Raw genomic sequence first — 23,512 nt, 5'->3', positions numbered from 1 at the left:
ACATGACAGAAAAGTAATGGCAGCTGCCGGGAGAGCGGTGTGCTGACCACATGCCGCTCTGTATCTGCACTCGATGATGCCTAAGGGCTAAGGATGATACGGCGGCCCGTTGGTGCCCCTGGGCCTTCAAAACCTGTTCGCAAGGTGTTCGTTCTTTTTTTTCAATACATATATCAAAATAAATTCGATAATAGTTCTGCTTCATTTTATTTCACTTATTGATTATTGGTGTGAACAGAGTAATAATGTAACAGATAGTTGACTAAATACAGTATTGACAATATTTTCTCGATTACAACGCTTTTAAATTTCAGTAGAATATTTATTCCTTGGTATGAGACCACGTTGTACTTTGAGATGCTCGTATGTTTTTACTTTTGGAAAAACTTTTATTTTTTTGAGTAAGCTTTTGTAAATTCAGAAAGAGACTGTAGCACATAAAAAATGAACGCCATCATTTAAAAATGGAATTAGGATATATATTAACTTCTATTATAGAGCTGACTGGTATCGAAAGTGTGAAAAGTGTCTGAAGATAGAGTATTCTCTCCTACAGTACTATACATCGTGCAAATGATTGGTTGGTTGGTTTGGAGATTAAAGGGTCCAAACTGCAAGGTTATCAGTCCTGTGCAAATGTCAACGTTCTCTGTGATACTATTCAACTTCTGTATCACTAGACACCGCCCCCTCGTACCTGTCACCCCCCCCCCCCCCCCAATTCCCCCCCCCCCCCCCGCCTTTGAGGGGAATAAAATAATGACAGAACAAAGGGACATCAATCAGTCTGCATGTAAACATATACTCCGAAATCCACCGAATGTCGTATGACAGAGAGTGTCACGTACCACTACTACTTTTTTCCTTTTCTATTCCACGACCAAATGAAGTGGAGGGAAAATGACAGTCTATATGCCTCTGTATGAGCCCTGATTTCCCGGTCCTTACTCGAAATCTACATTGAAGGCGGCAGGATCTTCCGGCAGTCATCTGCGATAGCTTGTTCGCTAAACTTTCTTAATAGAGTGTCGCGAAAAGTTCTTCTTTCCTACAGAGATTCTCATCTGAGTTCACGAAGCATCTCCACAACATCTGCCTGTTTATCAAACCTACCGGTAACAAATCTAGAAATCTAGCAGGCAGCCTCAGAAGTGCTTTGACGTCATCCTTTAATTCGACCTGATGTGGATCCCAAACATTCGGGCAGCACTCAAGAATGGCTCGCACACGTGTTCCGTAGTCAGTCTGCACTGCAGATGAGCTACACTTCAAAACTCTCCCAGTGAACCAAAGTCGACCAGTCGCCTTCCCTACTACCGCCCTCATTCTGTTTCATGCCTCTTTGAAACATTACGTCTATATGTTTAATCGACATGATTATGTCAAACAGCATACCATTAATACCGCTTTCGAACATTAAGGGATTGTTTTCCCCACTCAGCTTCATTAACATACATTTTTCTACACTTTGAGCAAGATGCCATTCATCGCATCCGCAGAGGATTCGTGACCTTTTCAGAAGCATATTCTTTCCTAAATTGGAGCCATATTCAGGAGTCATATCAGACAAAATAGTAAAGCTGTTTTGTCTGATATGACTCCTAAATATGGCTCCAATTTAGGAAAGAAGAAATAATACACCAAACAGGATATAGGTTGCAGTAGGTACTGGGAGATGAACGAGCTTGCACAGGATAGAGTAGCATGGAGAGCTGCCTCAAACCAGTCTCAGGACTGAAGACCACAACAACAACAACATCAGACAAAATATTCAACTCGTCTAAAAACACAGATATCAGGATCACTTTTGTCATCAACAATAACTTAAACTGGTCTATGACATCGTACAACCTATAGACAAACTGAGAAAACCAGGAATTTATAAAATTGCATGTAGTCATTGCAAAAAATACTATATTGGTCAAACAGGAAGAAACTCTAAAACCTTTTTTAAAGTACACATTGACTGTTTCGGACTGGGTACAGCTAATAAGTCAGCTATAGCAAAACATGTAGATGAAATTGAAGGTGTTGCAACAGACAATAACTTCAAAGTACTACATACTTTAACAATCAGCTGGAGAATGGACATCTTGGAAGAGACGAAAATCTTCAGCCATAGCCTTAAATCGAAAAACTAGATCATAAATGAAATAACAGCTTCCAAAAACTCACACTTATTTACGCATTTCAATTTAGAACCCTTAAAATTGTTAGTACATGACTTTAATGTTATACATACATTACAGATTAATGGAAAAATACGAGCTTACGAAGTATAAGAGCAGACCTGCGATTGGATTCAAGACTTTCTTGCAGATAGAACTCAACACATCGCTTTTAGCGGAACTAAATCCACAGATGTAAAGGCAATATCCGGAGTAGCACAGGGAAGCGTGATAGGACCGTTGCAGTTCACAATATATATAAATGATCTAGTAGAAAAAGTCGGATGCCCTTTAAGGCTATTCGCAGGTGATGCAGTCGTTTGTACCAAAGTACCAACGCTAGAAGATAGAAAGAATTTGCAGAATGACCTGCAGAGAACTGATGAATGGTGCAGGCTCTGACAGTTGACTCTGAACGTAAATAAATGTAACATATTGAGCATACAGAGGAAAAGAAATCCACTACTTTAAAGCTACACTATTGACGACAAACATCTGGAGACAGCGTCTGCCGTAAAATATGTAGGCGTAACTATCCAGATCGACATTAAGTGGAATGACCATATAAAACAGATACGGTAGTGGGAAAAGCAGACACCAGACTCAGATTCATCGGAAGAATCCTAAGGAAATGTAGCTCATCCAGGAAAGAAGTGGCTTATAAGGCGCTTGTTCGCCCGATTCTTGAGTATTGCTCATCTATCTGGGATCCCTGTCAGGTAGGACTGATAGAGGAGATAGAGAAGATCCAACGAAAAGCAGCTCGTTTCGTCACGGGATCGTTTAGTTGGCGAGAGAGCGTTACGGAGATGCTAAACGAACTCCACTGGCAGACTTTACAAGAGAGACGTTGTCCATCACGGAGAGATAGCTACTGAAATTTCGGGACAGCACTTTTCAGGAGGAGTCAGACAACATATTACCTGAAACTTCCTGGCAGATTAAAACTGTGTGCCCGACCGAGACTCGAACTCGGGAACTTTGCCGAAGTAGAGCTGTGAGGACCGGGCGTGAGTCGTGCTTCGGTAGCTCAGATGGTAGAGCACTTTCCCGCGAAAGGCAAAGTTCGAGTTCGAGTCTCCGTCGGGCACACAGTTTTAATCTGCCAGGAAGTTTCATATCAGAGCACACTCCGCTGCAGAACGAAAATCTCATTCTGGAAACATATTACCTCGCCCCACATACATCTCGCGTATTGACCACGAGGAGAAAATTCGAGAAATTAGAGCCAATACAGAGGCTTACTGACAATCATTCTTCCCACGCACTTTTCGCGAGTGGAACAGGGTTGGAAGGATCAGTTAGTGGTACCGAAAGTGCCATCGGCAACACACCATTAGGTGGCTTGCGGAGTATGATGTAGACTTAGATCCTAGAAATAGTAATTCTGAAAATAAAAAGTGTTTATACAGTCATTTGCATCATAAAACTGTCACAGTCGCTCATTTTGTGATATTTTACGCCAACCATCATAGTATACGGCAGCAAGACATGCAGAAGACATTGCTACTGGCAATACTAGGAACGACATATCGATGGTGAAGTCAATGCTAGCCACCTTGTGTTGTGCACTGCTGATTTGTTCTGTGTATCGTGCTTTAAAGACACCGTTGTGAAGTCCATGAACGATGGTGAAAAAGTCCAAAAGAGCCATGGAAATAGTGATGCCTCAGCACATCACAAGAAAACTGCCAGGCCGCAAGAACAAAGTTAATGATTGTCTTATAACGTTCTGATATGAACAGATGGCTAATACACAAAGTGACGTTGTCTCTTAGTAGGTTATTTTTCTCTCACTCTCCACACAGCATAATCACAGCAGTCATCTAAAGAAGCTTTAATATATGTATAAACATGTGTTTAAATGTCTTTGTAATGCCAGTATTGCCTGATGATGAGATATCACCTCGAAACACGTCGCCAAAATAAAAATTTAGCTGTCAAAAACTTTTCCTCAACTGACAAGTGCCCTTCACCACAGATGTACACCAATACCATACACGGTCCAGCCACCTGTCAAAACCCTCAACAACCACATTTTGCAGCGCAGACTTTCAGAGATAGAGTCATTGAGGTTTTAGGAGGCACCGAAATGGATGTGGAACCTGTGCATGTCAAGGAAAAGACACACGGCATGTAAGTGTGGACATCGTTCCCAAGGATAGATTCATTCATGTGTTGATCCATAGTGACTTCCAGAATGACGAGAACACGCAGGGAATGCCATGAAAATATTCCCCAGACTATAACGCTCCCACCAGCTTCCTGGATTGTTGCAGGCTTTTTGCTTTCAGATGTTTCACGCCATATTCCCCAACGGTCATCTGTCCAATCGAGCATAAAATGTGATTTGCCTTAAAAGGCCGCCGTTCACCAGTCAATGGACATCCAGTTGCGGTACTGGCGTGCAAATTCCAGCCCTGGTCGTCGATAAGCAGCAATAAGAATGACTGCGTGAAGCAGACGCCTGCTGCAGAGGCTCGTACGCAGCAACGATCCCGGATCAGTCTTCCATGAGGCAGTGTTGGTGGCCCTTGGTTCTTCTGGGCAGTCAGTTGCTCAGTAGTTGCGTGTCTGATCGCCGGTGCACATTTCCAAAGACGTCGTTCACCCCTTTCATCTGTGGCCCGGGGTGCACCACATTTGCTTTGGCGCCGGGTTTCGATAGCGCCATTTTTCCACACACGGTATACTTTAACCACGGCGGAGCGCGAACAGTTTAAACACTCAGCCGTTTCGAAAATGCTTCTACCTTTACCCAGAAGGCCAATGATAATGTCGTTTTTGAAGTACGATGAATCGCTTCATTTACACACTACAACAACGACTACATACACTACTGGCCATTAAAATTGCTACACTACGAAAATGACGTGTTACAGACGCGAAATTTAACCGACAGGAAGAAGATGCGGTGATATGCAAATCATTAGCTTTTCAGAGCATTCACACAAGGTTGGCGCCGGTGTCGACACCTACAATGTGCTGACATGAAAAAAGTTTCCAACGAATTTCTCATACACAAACAGCAGTTGACCGGCGTTGCCTGGTGAAACGTTGTTGTGATGCCTCGTGTAAGGAGGAGAAATGCGTACCATCACGTTTCTGACTTTGATAAAGGTCGGATTGCAGCCTATCGCGATTGCGGTTTATCGTATCGCGACATTACTGCTCGCGTTGGTCAAGATGCGATGACTGATAGCATAATATGGAATTGGTGGGTTCAGGAGGGTAATTCGGAACGCCGTGCTGGATCCGACCGGCCTCGTATCACTAGCAGTCGAGATGACAGGCATTTTATCTTATCCGCATGGCTGTAACGGATCGTGCAGCCACGTCTCGATCCCTGAGTCAGTATAAGGGGACGTTTACAAGACAACAACCATCTGCACGAACAGTTAGACGACGTTTGCAGCAGCATGGACCATCAGCTCGGAGACCATGGCTGCAGTTACCCTTGACGCTGCATCACAGACAGCAGCGCCTGCGATGGTGTACTGAACGACGAACCAGGGTGCACGAATGGCAAAACGTCATTTTTTCGGGTGAATCCAGGTTCTGTTTAAAGCATCATGATGGTCGCATCTGTGTTTGGCCACATCGTGGTGAACGCACATTGGAAGCGTGTATTCGTCCTCGCCATACTGGCGTATCACTCGGCGTGATGGTATGGGGTGCCATTAGCTACACCTCTTGTTCGCATTGACGCCACTTTCAAAAGTGAACGTTACATTTCTGATGTGTTACGACCCGTGGCTCTACCCTTCATTCGATGCCTGCAAAACCCTACATTTCAGCAGGATAATGCACGAACGCATATTGCAGGTCATGTACGGGCCTTTCTGGTTACAGAAAATATTCTACTGCTGCCCTGGCCAGCACATTCTCAATATCTCTTACCAACTGAAAACGTCTGGTCAATGGTGGCCGAGCAACTGGCTCGTCACAATACGCCAGTCGCTACTCTTGATGAACTGTGGTGTCGTGTTGAAGCTGCATGGGCAGCTGTACCTGTACACGCCATCCAAGCTGTATTTGACTCAATGCTCAGGCGTATCAAGGCCGTTATTACGGCCAGAGGTGGTTGTTCTGGATACTGATTTCTCAGGATCTATGCACCCAAATTGCGTGAAAATGTAATCACATGTCAGTTCTAGTATAATATATTTATCCAATGAATACCGGTTTATCATCTGAATTTCTTCTTGGTGTAGAAATTTTAATGGCCAGTAGTGTAGTTTTCTATGTCCCGCCGTCACGCTAAACATACCTTCCACTGCTAGTGCTGCCAGCTCTCGTCAGTGAGTTTTTATTGCAGCGGTAGTCACATTAATGTGACTGGACCATGTAGAATTCCAGGATACCACGGAAAACAAAACGTGACGTCTTAGAAGTAAGCTAGCCAAGTCATGTAGATCAAGAAACAATCAGGAGTGAAACAAGTGCGACAAGAAACAATCGACCCAACGGCGAACTTAGCCCTGCGTGCTTTTGGTTGTCCGGAAGAGTGTATACACAGAGGGCCGGTGTCTACGAAGGAAAAGCACTTCATACTAGCCAGCAAAGTGATCACGAACCCTTCGCTACTCAGCTGTCCGACAGACTCTGACTGGCATCCTTCCGGCCGTGGGAAGACTCGGACAATTACCGGGGCACCCGCTTCCTGCCGGCAAGGCGTGCTGTTTTGCATCGTCTGCTGATGCACGGGCGGTGCGTGCTTTCAACGAGCCTCTAAATAAAAATCCCCGCCGCCGCTTGTTAACGGCGCTTTGGTTTTGCAATTCAGATTGCGCCGACTGCAAACAGCTCGACAGCCCGCTAAAAGGGTGGCGCCGCTGCTTTCAAGAAGTTCCCACACAGCCCGTCCCACAGCCCACCGCTGTTGTATATTTAGCTCGCGTTCCACCGGCTGACGAGTGAATCGGCCAAGGCACCTTGAACTGCAGTGCGAAACCCACAAACGCATGTCTCGCCATTTCTACGTAACTATTGCAACTTACATATATCTTAACCTGCCTATTGTAGTGAAGCCACGGTCTCACTCAGCAACTTTTACACCCCTCATTTGCCTGCACTACAAAAGTGGAAATTCCTTCACATCTCAGGATAAGCCTTATCACCCGGTCTCTTTTTTTAGCAAGTCGTGCCATGTACACTCTAAGACAAAATAAACGTAGCACCGTGAGGGAATGGGACAGAAATAGGTAGATGCGATGTACATACATAAACAAATGATCAAGTTTTCAGAAAAATTGCATGGTTTATTCACGAGAAATAGCTCTACAAGAAAATGGTTCAAATGGCTCTGAGCACTATGGGACTTAACAGCTGAGGTCATCAGTCCCCTAGAACTTAGAACTACTTAAACCTAACTAACCTAAGGACGTCACACACATCCATGCCAGAGGCAGGATTCGAACCTGCGACCGTAGCGGTCGCGCGGTTCCAGACTGAAGCGCCTAGAACCGCTCGGCCACATCGGGCGGCTTTACAAATTGAGCAAGTCAATAACGCGTTGGTTCACCTCTGGCCCTTATTCAGGCACTTATTCAGCTTGGCACAGATTGATAGAATCATAAGTGGCCCTCCTCAGGGATATCGCGCCAAATTATGTCCAACTGGCCGCACGGGGTAGCCGTGCGTTCTCAGGCGTCTTGTCACGTTCCGCGCGGCTTCCCCCGTCGGAGGTTCGAGTCCTCCCTTGGGCATGGGTGTGTGTGTTGTCCTTAGGGTAAGTTAGTTTAAGTTACATTAAGTAGTGCGTAAGCCTAGGGACCGATGACCTCAGCAGTTTGGTCCCATAGTCCTTACCACAGATTTCCAAATGTATGTCCAACTGGAGTGTTAGATCTTCAAAACTCTGAGTTGGTTGGAGTGCCCTCCCCACAATGTTGCAAACGTTCTCAATTGGGGAGAGATCCAGCGACCTTGCTGGCCAAGGCAGAGTTTGGCAAGCACGAAGACAAGCAGGTGAAACTCTCGCCGTCCACAACACAGCAAACCCACAGCACAGTCAGTCGAAGTTTTGAAGAATATTGGTAAATAGGTCATCTCAGAGCAGACCCACTGTAGTCCTGGTAGAGATTATGGTATTGGTGGGCCACCAGAGGTGCAGACCCACTGTAGTCCTTGTAGAGATGGCCAGCAGCCATCTGTTGCGACTGTGCAGGTGCACAATCACCATCGAAGAGTTTTGCGGAGAATATAGCAAGTTCATAAATCACCGCTTGAGCACTCACAAACTTTTTGGTGTGTCCTTAGAACCAGCAATGCTGTTAACCAGTCCCTTGCTGAATTACCAACACACATGCAAACACTAACGGTCCCAACTCTTCACATATTGTGCATATATTATGACCAACAGAAACGTGTGCAATTAAATGAATGCTTACAAGTTACTTAATTTGCTGAACTGGTGTCCAAAACAATTTTATAACATGAGAATACAATTACAAAGATACAGAAAACATCATTAAAAACATAATAATACAGATAACATTAGTAGTAATACAGGCTTTACAAAAGAATAGAAATAAACATATACATCAGTGTTACAGGAATCATGACCCAAGTAAATATATAAAATAATGAGAATAGTTTTCGAAACATTAATTTCACACATGAGCATTGAAATAGAACAGAATTAATAATGTCTATAAACATTATTAATGCAAATTATATTTGAGGTAACAGTATTCCTCATCATAGTGAATGTAGCTTAGTAGTAGAAAAATTCTACAACATAAATCTTATTAGATAAACACATAAAGACAGGAAACAGACAAATACACAAGGGTACATAAACACATAGAGGGATAACACAAAAGGAAAGGACAAGGTTTGTTTTACTGCAGTATTTTGCATGGAGATCTCCCTTGGTTCATCATTATTCCCAAAAAGTCCTATCTAAGCCTGCTCTCTGTATTCTATTCATCCTCTTTTAAAATAATTATTCTTCATTGTACAGTACCTTTTCTTTCACAAACTTTTTTCGTGTAACTTCTCAATGCATTTCTTCCAGTTCATCATAACTCATTCTCTTATATAGCCTACCCCCTCTTAAGCTAACTTAATCTACTGAGCTCAGATGCTAAAGACATCAATGCAGATAAGGGAAATGTATATTCACATCTTAATGTCTATGTAATTAAAGTGGTGCACCACCACAAGTTATTCTACGAAAAAAATTACCTAGTAGTTGAAAAGAAAATTATATATGCAGTTACTGTTATTAGTCCCTTCTTATTGTTCTTTCCATTCCTTTTTCGAAGAATGTGGTTCATAAAATAATTATTTAATAGATCTGTTGACAGAAAGTGTGCACATTAGCAAATGCATTTAAGTTTATTTTATAAAACCAATGCTGCAATGCAGCTGGAAAACAGATATCAAATGAAATAAGCAATTACACAAAGCAAAGCATAAAAACATCATTCAATAGCTATGTGGCATTTCATAAGTCAGTAGCTCTCAACTATCATAGAAAGACACTTGTCATAATCAGGTTTTCAGATGTAAGAATATTCCCCATCAATTCAGAAGCATTTCAGTAAGTAGCACAAAGTACAATATGCTTCCAAGTAAAGAGCGTGTCGTATTTGCGATGCTTCCTACAAAGAAATGTCAATAGCGAGGATAATGGCCTCTTTTTTCTCCACCTAATGGCTGTTTCTCCAGGCATCTCACACAGCTGGCCGCTCAAAATGCATTACGTCAAGGTCGCTTGGCTTTCTTACCGAAATATGTACGACAGCAGTTGGCGCTACAGTGACAGTCTCATATAAAAAATTTCACAGGTCGAGAATTTGCGTTACAAATGTGTCGAAGCAAAATCCTATAAATATAACAGTGTCCAAAAAATTTTCGACAGCATTGTAAGACATTCACGCATGTACACACATTTCATAATTCTTAAAGTACGATTCTTGGTTTCCAACATCCTTCTCCACAAATCAGAGTCCCTAACCACTACTCATTATTCCTTACCTTATTATACATGTACATATTCGTCGACACTTCTTCAATATTTCATCATAATAAATACATAGCATAATCAAATTCCTCATATACGGTAGCATCATCTTATTAATCATAAACATACCTCAACAGCATAATACACATCGTCGTCGTAATAATATCATAACGTCTCAGTCAATTCTCAAAATCGTCGTAGCTTCCTCCAATAATTTCAAAACCTAAAAAAAAAATCTCTGCTCATTTCAATAGTGTCATCTACCTCAAACGTACTTTAAAATCATGATCCCATACCAAATACATCATTCAGAGCTCTCATAGTATCACAATGGTTCCGAAAAAATATGAACAGTTCACAAAGTACAGACGAAATACAATTTCATAAGTGTGAAGTTATCCAACTGTGTAATTGCGTAAATATCTGTCACTGACGTAGTAAAAAAAAATGTTTGTTTCTCTGTTAAATAATCAGATAGCTATGTAATTCTGTGTTAGAGAAATATGGTACCGATGTGTAAAGTTGTATAAGCAAATACCGTATTAGCTAGGTCTCCTTGTGCTTGCCAAACACATGGTACACAAAGTAAGCGTGTACCCCCTGAGGATTAATGTAATTATACCCTCAGGTGTTACAGATTACAGCAATTATGTATCACGGAAAACTTTCTTTATCTTTAAAAATAAATGTTTTAAGTACAAAATTAATCACTCAAATGCGTGTCCTGTAGCGCTAAATGTGCGTCTTGCTGTAAGATAATTCTGTGGAAGTGTCGTAGTTATCGTTCTCTGTAAGCAAAGTTCTGCTGAAGTCAATGTACTCACTTCATCATAAACAAACGTGAAATGCTTTGCGTATAGATATCGTAGTTATTATGCTTATTGCCGTGATGAAGAAAGTACTATACTGTAATGTATTGTTGTGCTACAAAAAAGACTGTCTCATTGTAGCTATACCACAAAGGTACTACTAAAACATGTTTTACTTTCCAGAATAATACATAAAAACTGTGCAGATGTAAAACAGATACAGCGCAAAAGCAATAATATAAATTGTGTCACTCATTAATAGCGTCGTGATATAATCATGTAGCTGTCAGATAAAGTAACCACTGTTTCATCTGGTATCTCTCAGAAAGTACTTTAAATCCAAAATGTATTTTCAAGTAAACCAAAATGTTGCATTAAAATCTCATTAGCAGTACCGGTACATGTTCGAAATATGTGAGCCTTATAGTCGTTACGTAATCGTGCAACTAATAAGCAAGAATGTACACACACAATAACACTGTGTCCTCTGTTCACTATAACAATGCACTCGTAAATACAGTCTAAATATGTTCCCTAGGTTCTAGACTGGATAGTTAACTTCAAAACATTGTTGCATGTTAACAGTTTCTCAGTGTGACAAATTGCACTAGTAGCGTGAAGTGAAAAATTTTATGGCAAAGATTAAGTTAAAAAATAGATTATCTTTCAATAAACGGTTTTACATGTGAAATGTGGTGCAATCCTTTACTCTTCCTAGTACGCAGAGTTTCAACTTCAAAGCAATTATCATGTTGTGTACGTCGGTAAGGAATGCTAAAATTTCTCTCAAGGTTAGCGTCTATGCTATTTTTCTCAAGCCCAGCCGGCGCACGTGGCTGCCTACGGTGCGAGTCATTGCCTGTTTCTTTGTTGGCGCGCGTCGTTATTGGGATTTGGAGATCTTTAGCCGACTGGAGTGGCCCAGCAGTTCTAGGTGCTACAGTCTCGAAATGCGCGACCGCTACGGTCGCAGGTTCGAATCCTGCCTTGGGCATGGATGTGTGTGATGTCCTTACGTTAGTTAAGTTTAAGTAGTTCTAAGTTCTAGGGGACTGATGACCTCAGAAGTTAAGTCCCATAGTGCTCAGAGCCATTTGAACCATTTTTTTTTCTTTCTTTAGATTTTTAATATCCAGATGTTATTAAAGCAGAAATTGTCTTTACAAGTTTGCATTCCATGTTGAAGTGTGGATTAAGACCTACACTTATCAAGTAGTAATGTCTCATATTAAACACATAAATCGTAATACCCATCCCTCTTAACAATACTGTGCGATCTGTCACCGAGGCAAAATGGAAAGACTTGATGACACTTCTCCTGTACATCCCTCCAGTGCATCACGTTTTCTTCAACCAACTGATAGCTGCGAGTTCGGCTCAGGAACGTGGACTTGGACATGTTGACACTTTGGGAGAGGAAAATGATGTGTACGGCGAAATCGAGTAGACAGACATGTTCCATTATAGAGCCTCTTGAAATATCAGCATTGCAAGAACTACATTTTAAGGAATTTCGACATTTAGAAACAATAGATAATCCGTAGATAGGCGCATTGCTGAACTATTAAACAGACTCAGTATGTAGTGTTCTAGTAATTAACAAAGATAATGCAATTATTTTAACTCAATTTGTGAGACAATAGTGTGTAACAGAAGCAATAAGTGAAGATTCCCATTTACTGTATAACATTAGGTTTATGTTTTATAAATAAATTGCAGTTATGGAGATTAAAAGACAGCGTATGCTTTCTCAGGTATTAAACTTCACCAAAACCTTTGTAAGAACAGTGGTACAACTTTTGATTCATACCACTCTACCTTTCACTATGAGTAAATTTTTGAGAAGATAAGTGGTACTCCAACTTTTAGGGACTATAAAAAGGAATTTAAGATATAGGGAACAAAAATGTCTGTAATAAACGTAATTAGAATATTTCATTTGTACATTCCCTCAAATGAATCGTGAATTGTTGTAAATCATGAACTTACATTAAGTGAAACCCAAAACGTTTCATTTCTCAGAAGTGGGAAAAATTAAGTTATACCACTTTGGCACTCAGCGGCCCAATAAGCGTGCAGCTACTCACTGAGGTCCAGTGTGGACTGTATGTACAGGGTGTACATAAGTCTAGGAACACTTTCAATTATTTATTGCACAAGACCCAAATACTGTACAGATATCACACATGTCATTTTCAAGAGAAACCCTGAAAGTTTTTATTTTCATGGTTACCGCCACAGTGTAGTTTGATAATTTGCCGATAGTCAGCGCTAGTCGTAAACATGGCGACTTCAGGTGTAGAACGAGCTTTCTGTGTGTTGGAGATCGACAAAAACAAGTGTGCTACAGCTGTTTAGCGGATGTTTAGAACCAAGTACGGTAAGAAGCCACCAACAAAGGAGGCCATTTACCATTGGCACAACAAATTCGTTACGACGAGTTGCTTGTGCCCGGCAAAGAGAACCGGACGTCCCAGTGTGAGTAAAGTGAATGTGAAGCGTGTACGAGAGACATTCAGAAGGAGCCCAAAGAAATCGGTGCGCCGTGCATCCCGTGAACTCGAAATGGCTCCAGTGACAGAAGACCTACGACAGAAGCTGTCTATGTAGCTATTCAAATTGGAGCTAGTGCAGAAGCTCAATGACGACGACGACGAAGACAAGCGTTTTGAGTTTTGTTCGCAGTTGCAACAATTGAATGAGGATGCGGATGGCATTGCCGAACGCTTAATTTTTAGCGACGTAGCCACTTTTCACACTAATGGGAAAGTGAACAGGCATAATTGTGGAATCTGGGGTACAAAGCATCCACACGAACGCATTGAGTTTGAGCGCGATTCCCCAAAGGAAAATGTTTTTTCTGCCTTGTCACGTCGAAAACGGGCCATTATTCTTCGCCGAGAGCATTGTCACTGGATATTCCTACTTGGACATGTCGCAGCAATGGCTGATGCTTCAAATGCAATCGAACTCTCCGTTCATCTTTCAGCAGGATAGAGCTCCATCCCATTTTCATCGTGAAGTTCGTGGGTACCTGAACGCGGAGCTGCTGCATCTATGGATCGGCCGTGCTACAGAAGGGGCAGCTGTTTCATGAAATGGGCTCCCGGACACCAGATCTCAGTCCGTGTGACTTTTTTTCTGTGGGGGACACATACCGCCTCTACCACGTGATGTAGCAGAGCTCCGGGAGAGAATACGGGAAGCGACTGCCACAGTCGACGATGCCATGCTGGGACGGGTATGGCAAGAATTCGATTACCGCATCTACCTCTTCTGGGTCATTCATGGTTCGTGTATCAAATGCTTGTAAAAACAACTTTCAGAGTTTCTCTTCAAAATACGATATGTATGACATCCTTATAATGTTTAGTTCTTGTACAATAAATAATTGAAAGTGTTCCAGGGTTTTATGTACACCCTGTATAGTATGGCAGCGAAACTTAATATATACTCCAATTCCTTAATGTGCAGCCGATTCCACTAGAAAAAAATTTGTTCGAAACAGCACTACCGACTCGACTTCCTTCCCCATCCTTCCCTTATCCGATGAGACTGATGACCTCGTCGTTTGATCTCTTCCACCATTATCAACCCAACTATAGGATGCAGTGAATACTAAGAACTACCGAATTTGCGGTACTTTTAAACCGCGCCTTGTGTACGAAGAGAAGTTGCACTCGCCGTGCATGACTGTGTGGTGTCTCGGAGTGAACCAGAGTTCACATGTTCCGACATGGAGGAGACACAGAGAGACAGGAACTGCCGATGGCATGCCTCGCTCAGGCCGAACAAGTGCTAATACTGCACTGAATGGCCGCTACCTACGGATTATGGTTGGGAGGAACCCTGACAGCAACGCCACCATGTTGAATTATGCTTTTCGTGCAGCCACAGGACGTCGCGTTATGACTCAAACAGTGCACAATAGGCTGCGTGATGCCCAACTTCACTCCCGACATCCATGGCGCAATCCATCGTTGCAAGCAACCACGACACCATGCAGCTCGGTACAGGTGTGCCCGACAACGTGCCGGATGGACCGCTCAGGATTGGCATCACGTTCTCTACACCTATTAGTGTCGCATATGACTTCAACCAGACAACCGTCAGAGACGTGTTTTGAGGCACTCGGTCAGTCTGAACGCCTTAGACACACTGTTGAGCGAGTGCAGAAAGGTGGATGTTTCCTGATGTTTTGGGGTGGCATTATGTGGGGCCGACGTACGCCGCTGGTGGTCATGGAAGGCGCCGTAACGGCCGTACGATACGTGAATGCCATCCTCGACCAATAGTGCAACCATATCGGCAGCATATTAGCGAGGCATTCGTCTTCATGGACAACAATTCGCTCCCTTATCATGCACATCTTGTGAAAGACTTCCTTGAGGATAACGATATCGCTCGACTAGAGGCCTAGAGGCCTGCATGTTCTCCAGACATGAACCGTACCGAACATGCGTCGGATAGATTGAAAAGGGCTGTTTATGGACGACGTGATCCACCAACTACTCTGAGGGATCTACGCCGAATCGCCGTTGAGGACAATCTGGACCAACAGTGCCTTGATGAACTTGTGGATAGTATGCTACTACGAATACAGGCATGCATCAATACAAGAGGACGTTCTACTGGGTATTAGAGGTACCGGTGTGTACAGCAATCTCGACGAACACCTCTGAAGGTCTCGCTGTATTGTGGTACAAAATTCAATGTGTGGTTTTCATGAGTAATAAAAATGTTTATGTTGATCTCTATTCCAATTTTCTTTACAGGTTCCGGAACTCTCGGAACCGCGGTGATGCAAAAGTTTCTTTGATGTGTGTATAACCAGCCGGTACTATGGTGGACATTTATCCGAGCTTCCATGGGAGCTGTAGTAATAATCGAAGGCAGCACAATAAGTGAACATGAACATTATCGTGGATTACTTGCATCTCTTCATGGTTGGTGCTTTCTCTGACGGTGAGGGCACCTTGCAGCAGGACAGCTATCCTCCCCACAACGACAGGAATCATGACACCTTGGTTTAAGCAATTTGATAGTGACCTTATGTTGATAGTCTTCAAATTTGCCTGCTCTGAATTCCGTGGAGTGCATCTGGGACGGTATCGGACGCCAGATCTGTGTCGACCCACATTGCAAGTAGTTAATGAAAGCCAAGTGTCTGGAATCGAGGGCCAATCTTATTATCTGGGTTAAGGTATGGCAGTATGATGGGAAACCTGTATGGACGATGCGACAGAGTGTGACGAAAGTACATAGAGGATTTCTCCTCCTCAGGCAGACATTCAAGCATACAAATGGTAATGAACTGTGTAGTGAATTTAGTCAGCAGCTACGTATCTCATAAGATTCTGCGAATGCCTAATTACTAACCGGAATATCTTGTTCGTGGATGGGTACAAACACGAGCGTCCTTTTTGACATTTCTGTTGCGCCTTCCATTAGAATAATCTGGCAGCTCCCAGCAGCGGCACAGGCGATACACAACACGGAAAACAGACGGTGACTGTCCCAGCCGGTACACGAGTGCTACAAAACAAATGCTATTAGGAGGGAGGGTGGCTAATTAAAGCCACGTCACAAATCCGCAGAGCTATGGACTAAGCCCCCAGTCCTCTCGTAGCAGACGACGGGCGCCTGACATTTGGAAATCCCTTTATCTGGCGCGCGTGCGGTGGTAAAAGCGAACGCCACTGCCTTACATCGCGCAAATTTTGTCGTCGTGGGAAGGACGCTGGAAACGTGATAATAAGGGGCTTTCACAGCATTATGTAGCAAAAGTGGTCGCCAGGCCGTTGTGTTGCTCTTCGCGCTGAAATCTCGTTTGCCGCCCGAATAAAACGAGGAAGGAAATGTGCTGTGCTCTTTCCAATCTCAGCGCGAGGTTGGCACATCCAGTGCAGGTGGCTCCGCGTTCGCACCTTTCAGCCACTGAAGCATTCGACGCATATAGATTAACTAACAACGATGTCAAATCAGCACGCACTACTTGAGCACTAATGATTTTGCATATTCAGCTACGGCTTGGTCATTTGTGTATGATGTTTTTAGACCGATGTCTACAAGGGAGGACAAACTAAGGGGAAACATTCATTACACATTTTGTATTTGACACTACAATTTAAAACTATATCACCATGAAAACAGCATTCATTGGAACAAGTTTTTAAGTTGCGTGGAATTATGCCAAGTAGTACCCTCAGCGATTTTTGTTACGTCTCTTCCTTGTCGCGAAAACATGTCGCTTCTACGTCTCTTTCTATTCTCAGGACCAGGGAAAAAATTAAACAGACCGATATCCGCTAAGAAGGGAGGATGTGGAACTGTTTTAAATTGTGGCCTCGAGAATCTATTAATCGACAAGACGCAGTTCGTTTCCTCCCCAGTCCTCCACATAACCCTTGGAGAAATACATGGCACACACTGTGCTGTTTTTCAGTACATTTATTCATTACCTGTTTCGATCATGGACCATCTGAACAGTGGAAATTCTACGCAACTGTCGACTTGTAAAAGTAAGAAAATTGTACTTAACGTCGTAATGCAGCCAGTATTCTAACGTTAAGTATAATTTTCTTACGATTTCAAGTCAAAACTGGCGCATACTTTAAACAGCATGTATGCCATGTGAAGTTGTCACAGTGGATACTTTTCCATTGTGAAGATGGTCCAGGATTTAATCCAGTAGTGAATGAATGTTTTGTAAGACAACACAGTGTATTTCATGCATTTCTGCAAGTATATAATGCTGTTCACAGTTGACTCAAAGAAAAGGTTTCTTCACATAATCGATTTGGCATTTGCAGTCAATAACATTATTCCGTGGTGGTATGGGAAGCAAATACATGGTCCAAGGAACAAACCAACGTTGTTTTCAATCAGATTCTCATTTTTTACATTCCCTGTCATGGCAATAAAACGTTAAGCTCGAATCGTCTTTGATTTTTGAGTCGTACTCTTAACTCCACCTCTACTGCACTATAAAGATTTTCCACAAGATGTCAAAATCTTTTTGTGTCCTATCTTGTCATTCCTGGTACAGAAAACACACACACACAAGAATACCTCTCTGCTCATTAGACATCACACATGGGAAACATTTCGCAACTGTTGTTGTTGTGGTCTTCAGTCCTGAGACTGGTTTGATGCAGCTCTCCATGCTACTCTATCCTGTGCAAGCTTCTTCATCTCCCAGTACCTGCTGCAACCTACATCCTTCTGAATCTGCTTAGTGTATTCATCTCTTGGTCTCCCCCTACGATTTTTACCCTCCACGCTGCCCTCCAATACTAAATTGGTGATCCCTTGATGCCTCAGAACATGTCCTACCAAACGATCCCTTCTTCTAGTCAAGTTGTGCCACAAACTTCTTTTCTCCCCAGTCCTATTCAATACCTCCTCATTAGTTACGTGATCTACCCACCTTATCTTCAGCATTCTTCTGTAGCACCACATTTCGAAAGCTTCTATTCTCTTCTTGTCCAAACTAGTTATCGTCCATGTTTCACTTCCATACATGGCTACACTCCATACAAATATTTTCAGAAACAACTTCCTGACACTTAAATCTATACTCAATGTTAACAAATTCCTCTTCTTGAGAAACGCTTTCCTTGCCATTGCCAGTCTACATTTTATATCCTCTCTACTTCGACCATCATCGGTTATTTTACTCCCCAAATAGCAAAACTCCTTTACTACTTTAAGTGTCTCATTTCCTAATCTAATTCCCTCAGCATCACACGACTTAATTTGACTACATTCCATTATCCTCGTTTTGCTTTTGTTGATGTTCATCTTATATCCTCCTTTCAAGACACTGTCCATTCCGTTCAACTGCTCTTCCAAGTCCTTTGCTGTCTCTGACAGAATTACAATGTCATCGGCGAACCTCAAAGTTTTTACTTCTTCTCCATGAATTTTAATACCTACTCCGAATTTTTCTTTTGTTTCCTTTACTGCTTACTCAATATACAGATTGAATAACATCGGGGAGAGGCTACAACCCTGTCTTACTCCTTTCCCAACCACTGCTTCCCTTTCATGCCCCTCGACTCTTATAACTGCCATCTGGTTTCTGTACAAACTGTAAATAGCCTTTCGCTCCCTGTATTTTACCCCTGCCACCTTCAGAATTTGAAAGGGAGTATTCCAGTTAACATTGTCAAAAGCTTTCTCTAAGTCTACAAATGCTAGAAACGTAGGTTTGCCTTTTCTTAATCTTTCTTCTAAGATAAGTCGCAAGGTCAGTATTGCCTCACGTGTTCCAACATTTCTACGGAATCCAAACTGATCTTTCCCGAGGTCGGCTTCTACCAGTTTTTCCATTCGTCTGTAAAGAATTCGCGTTAGTATTTTGCAGCTGTGACTTATTAAACTGATAGTTCGGTAATTTTCACATCTGTCAACACCTGCTTTCTTTGGGATTGGAATTATTATATTCTTCTTGAAGTCTGAGGGTATTTCGCCTGTCTCATACATCGTGCTCACCAGATGGTAGAGTTTTGTCATGACTGGCTCTCCCGAGGCCATCAGTAGTTCAAATGGAATGTTGTCTACTCCCGGGGCCTTGTTTCGACTCAGGTCTTTCAGTGCTCTGTCAAACTCTTCACGCAGTATCTTATCTCCCATTTCGTCTTCATCTACATCCTCTTCCATTTCCATAATATTGTCCTCAAGTACATCACCCTTGCATAGACCCTCTATATACTCCTTCCACCTTTCTGCCTTCCCTTCTTTGCTTAGAACTGGGTTGCCATCTGAGCTCTTGATATTCATACAAGTGGTTCTCTTCTCTCCAAAGGTCTCTTTAATTTTCCTGTAGGCAGTATCTATCTCACCCCTAGTGAGACAAGCCTCTACATCCTTACATTTGTCCTCTAGCCATCCCTGCTTAGCCATTTTGCACTTCCTGTCGCTATCATTTTTGAGACGTTTGTATTCCTTTTTGCCTGCTTCATTTACTGCATTTTTATATTTTCTCCTTTCATCAATTAAATTCAATATTTCTTCTGTTACCCAAGGATTTCTATTAGCCCTCGTCTTTTTACCTACTTGATCCTCTGCTGCCTTCACTACTTCATCCCTCAGAGCTACCCATTCTTCTTCTACTGTATTTCTTTCCCCCATTCCTGTCAATTGTTCCCTTATGCTCTCCCTGAAACTCTGTACAACCTCTGGTTCTTTCAGTTTATCCAGGTCCCATCTCCTTAAATTCCCACCTTTTTGCAGTTTCTTCAGTTTCAATCTGCAGTTCATAACCAATAGATTGTGGTCAGAATCCACATCTGCCCCAGGAAATGTCTTACAATTTAAAACCTGGTTCCTAAATCTCTGTCTTACCATTATATAATCTATCTGAAACCTTTTAGTATCTCCAGGATTCTTCCAGGTATACAACCTTCTTTTATGATTCTTGAACCAAGTGTTGGCTATGATTAAGTTATGCTCTGTGCAAAATTCTACAAGGCGGCTTCCTCTTTCATTCCTTCCCCCCAATCCATATTCACCTACTATGTTTCCTTCTCTCCCTTTTCCTACTGACGAATTCCAGTCACCCATGACTATTAAATTTTCGTCTCCCTTCACTACCTGAATAATTTCTTTTATCTCGTCATACATTTCATCTATTTCTTCATCATCTGCAGAGGTAGTTGGAATATAAACTTGTACTACTGTAGTAGGCATGGGCTTTGTGTCTATTTTGGCCACAATAATGCGTTCACTATGCTGTTTGTAGTAGCTTACCCGCATTCCTATTTTCCTATTCATTATTAAACCTACTCCTGCATTACCCCTATTTGACTTTGTGTTTATAACCCTGTAGTCACCTGACCAGAAGTCTTGTTCCTCCTGCCACCGAACTTCACTAATTCCCACTATATCTAACTTTAACCTATCCATTTCCCTTTTTAAATTTTTCTAACCTACCTGCCCGATTAAGGGATCTGACATTCCACGCTTCGATCCGTAGAACGCCAGTTTTCTTTCTCCTGATAACGACGTCCTCCTGAGTAGTCCCCGCCCGGAGATCCGAATGGGGGACTATTTTACCTCCGGAATATTTTACCCAAGAGGACGCCATCATCATTTAATCATACAGAAGAGCTGCATGTCCTCGGGAAAAATTACGGCTGTAGTTACCCCTTGCTTTCAGCCGTTCGCAGTACCAGCACAGCAAGGCCGTTTTGGTTAATGTTACAAGGCCAGATCAGTCAATCATCCAGACTGTTGCCCGTGCAACTACTGAAAAGGCTGCTGCCCCTCTTCAGGGACCACGTTTGTCTGGCCTCTCAACAGATACCCCTCCGTTGTGGTTGCACCTACGGTACGGCCATCTGTATCGCTGAGGCACGCAAGCCTCCCCATCAACGGCAAGGTCCATGGTTCATGGGGGGGATTTCGCAACTACATAGTCCAAATTAGAACCTTATAAAAAAAAGTTCTGAAATAACCTTCAGAACACTCCCAACAGTTTCTCCAGGTGTGGACAATTTTCATAAAGAACCAAAATCATACCACCTTTCAAAATAAATGCTGAATTGGAAGAATCTGTTTCATCATGAATTTCATGAATTAGTGATGAACGTAATAGATGGTAACGAACAAGTTATAGTTTCTAATGCAGTAAACATGACAATTGTTTTAGAAACCATATAATTGTTCCTAGTATCGATGGATAATAACAAGTTTTGCTCAAAGTGTAAGAAATATGTGCGAATTGTTAATCGCACAACAGCAAAACCTAAAAAGTGGATAGACTTGAAGAAATTTGTGCATTTTGCAAGGAAATACAGAATAAATTAATACCAAATGTATGGTATGGAGATTTGAACTTGCAAATGGTTTAGAATAAATTCTGATTTAATTATTTAAACTAATGAGAACAATTTCAAAAGATAAGGTATTGTTTCATTAGTTGTTGATGATCTGTCACAAGCCGATTTGGTGGGAATGGTATCATAAAATCTGAGAGGTGTTTCAAAAATTAATATAGCAGTATAGTATTCATTAACAGTTACTGATTTTTCTTCTAAATTTGTATTGGCAGTTCCACTTAAGGATAAAGCTAGTAAATGTGACTGTGACCTGTGCAAATGGTCTTAAAAGTAGAAATACTAGGTATCTTCTAACTGATAACAGAAACAAATTTTACAATTAGGAGTTTAAAGAACCAATGAAATATCAGTATTAATAATTATAGTAGTTTTGCAAAACTGAAAGCAGCAGTTTTGAAAGATTTAAACTATTATTAAAAGATAAGATATGAAAAAAATTGAATCTGTAAGGAATTATGAATACGTAGATTAGCTTCTATATTGTGTTTTAAGCTCATTATACAGCTTACAGAACCATGAAATTGAGAATGCAACGTGTTGATGATGGGTTATATCCAGGTTCTTTACGAAATATGTACAAATAAATACGTTATACGCCACGCAGGATCATTCTTGTGTAAGCCAGCCTACGGAATAGCTGACAGTTTTTGGGACAGCTGCATATACTGTTCTTACGATAGGACCTGTTACGCTACTCTGCTGCGAATACTAAACGTTCGAATAACAATCATGAACGAGTCGCATTAGCATACGCCATCCTCTTTATGGGTGAGATACACTTCCCTAGAATTCTACCAATAAAACGCTTTGCAGGGTGAAACCCAGATATTTAATCTACGTGATTGTGCCAAGCTGCTCCCTACTAACGCTGTATTCGAACGTTCTAGGATTGTTTTCCAACTAATCTGCATTATTGTCACAAGGAAGAAATGGTAGACCACTAATTGGGAAGCAGTGTTTAGTTCTGTGAAAGCAACCTGTACCGCTCAGAGTGAGTATCATCGCAGCATTTCTCAGTTGCTTTTAGAACTTCACGTATCTTTCTTCCCTTGTTAAGCAGTAGCCTATATCACTTCAGAACAACGAACGGCAATCAGCGATAATCCGCTCATTCATTGTCTACGAAATAAAAAACTGGGGGGAGAAACGAATTTTGTATGCGAGGCAACTACTGGATCTTCAGTGTTGCCATTGGTATACACATAAAGAGCTACAGACGCACACTGAGTCCCTGTCTCCGTGCATATACGAAACACGGGATCACTTTATTTTAGTCCTAAGGACAATTAGTCTTAGGTTATAAATGTCAATGACTTAGCCACGTGCTACGATAACCAGTTTTGATTTTGGAGTCATCAGATATGAAAATTAGAACAGCTACAAGTAGACATATACACACATCAAAAAAGGTTTTGCATCACCTCGGTTCCATGAGATCCGGAACCTGTACAGAAAATTGGAATAGAGATCGACATAAACATAATTTTCCCCCTTTTTATTGCTCATAAAACCACACACTGCAAGTTGCACTACCATACAGCGAAACCTTCAGAGGTGGTGGTCGAAATTGCTGTACACACCGGTACCTCTAATTCCCAGAAGCACGTCGTCTTGCATTGATGTATGCCTGTACTCGTCGTGGCATACTATCCACAAGTTCATCAAGGAACTGTTGGTCCATAATGTCCCAGTCCGTAACGGCGATTCGACATAGATACC

The sequence above is a fragment of the Schistocerca cancellata genome, chromosome 9, assembly GCF_023864275.1.
Source record: "Schistocerca cancellata isolate TAMUIC-IGC-003103 chromosome 9, iqSchCanc2.1, whole genome shotgun sequence".
Classification (NCBI taxonomy): Eukaryota; Metazoa; Arthropoda; class Insecta; order Orthoptera; family Acrididae; genus Schistocerca; species Schistocerca cancellata.
Note: the sequence above shows the minus strand (reverse complement) of the source record.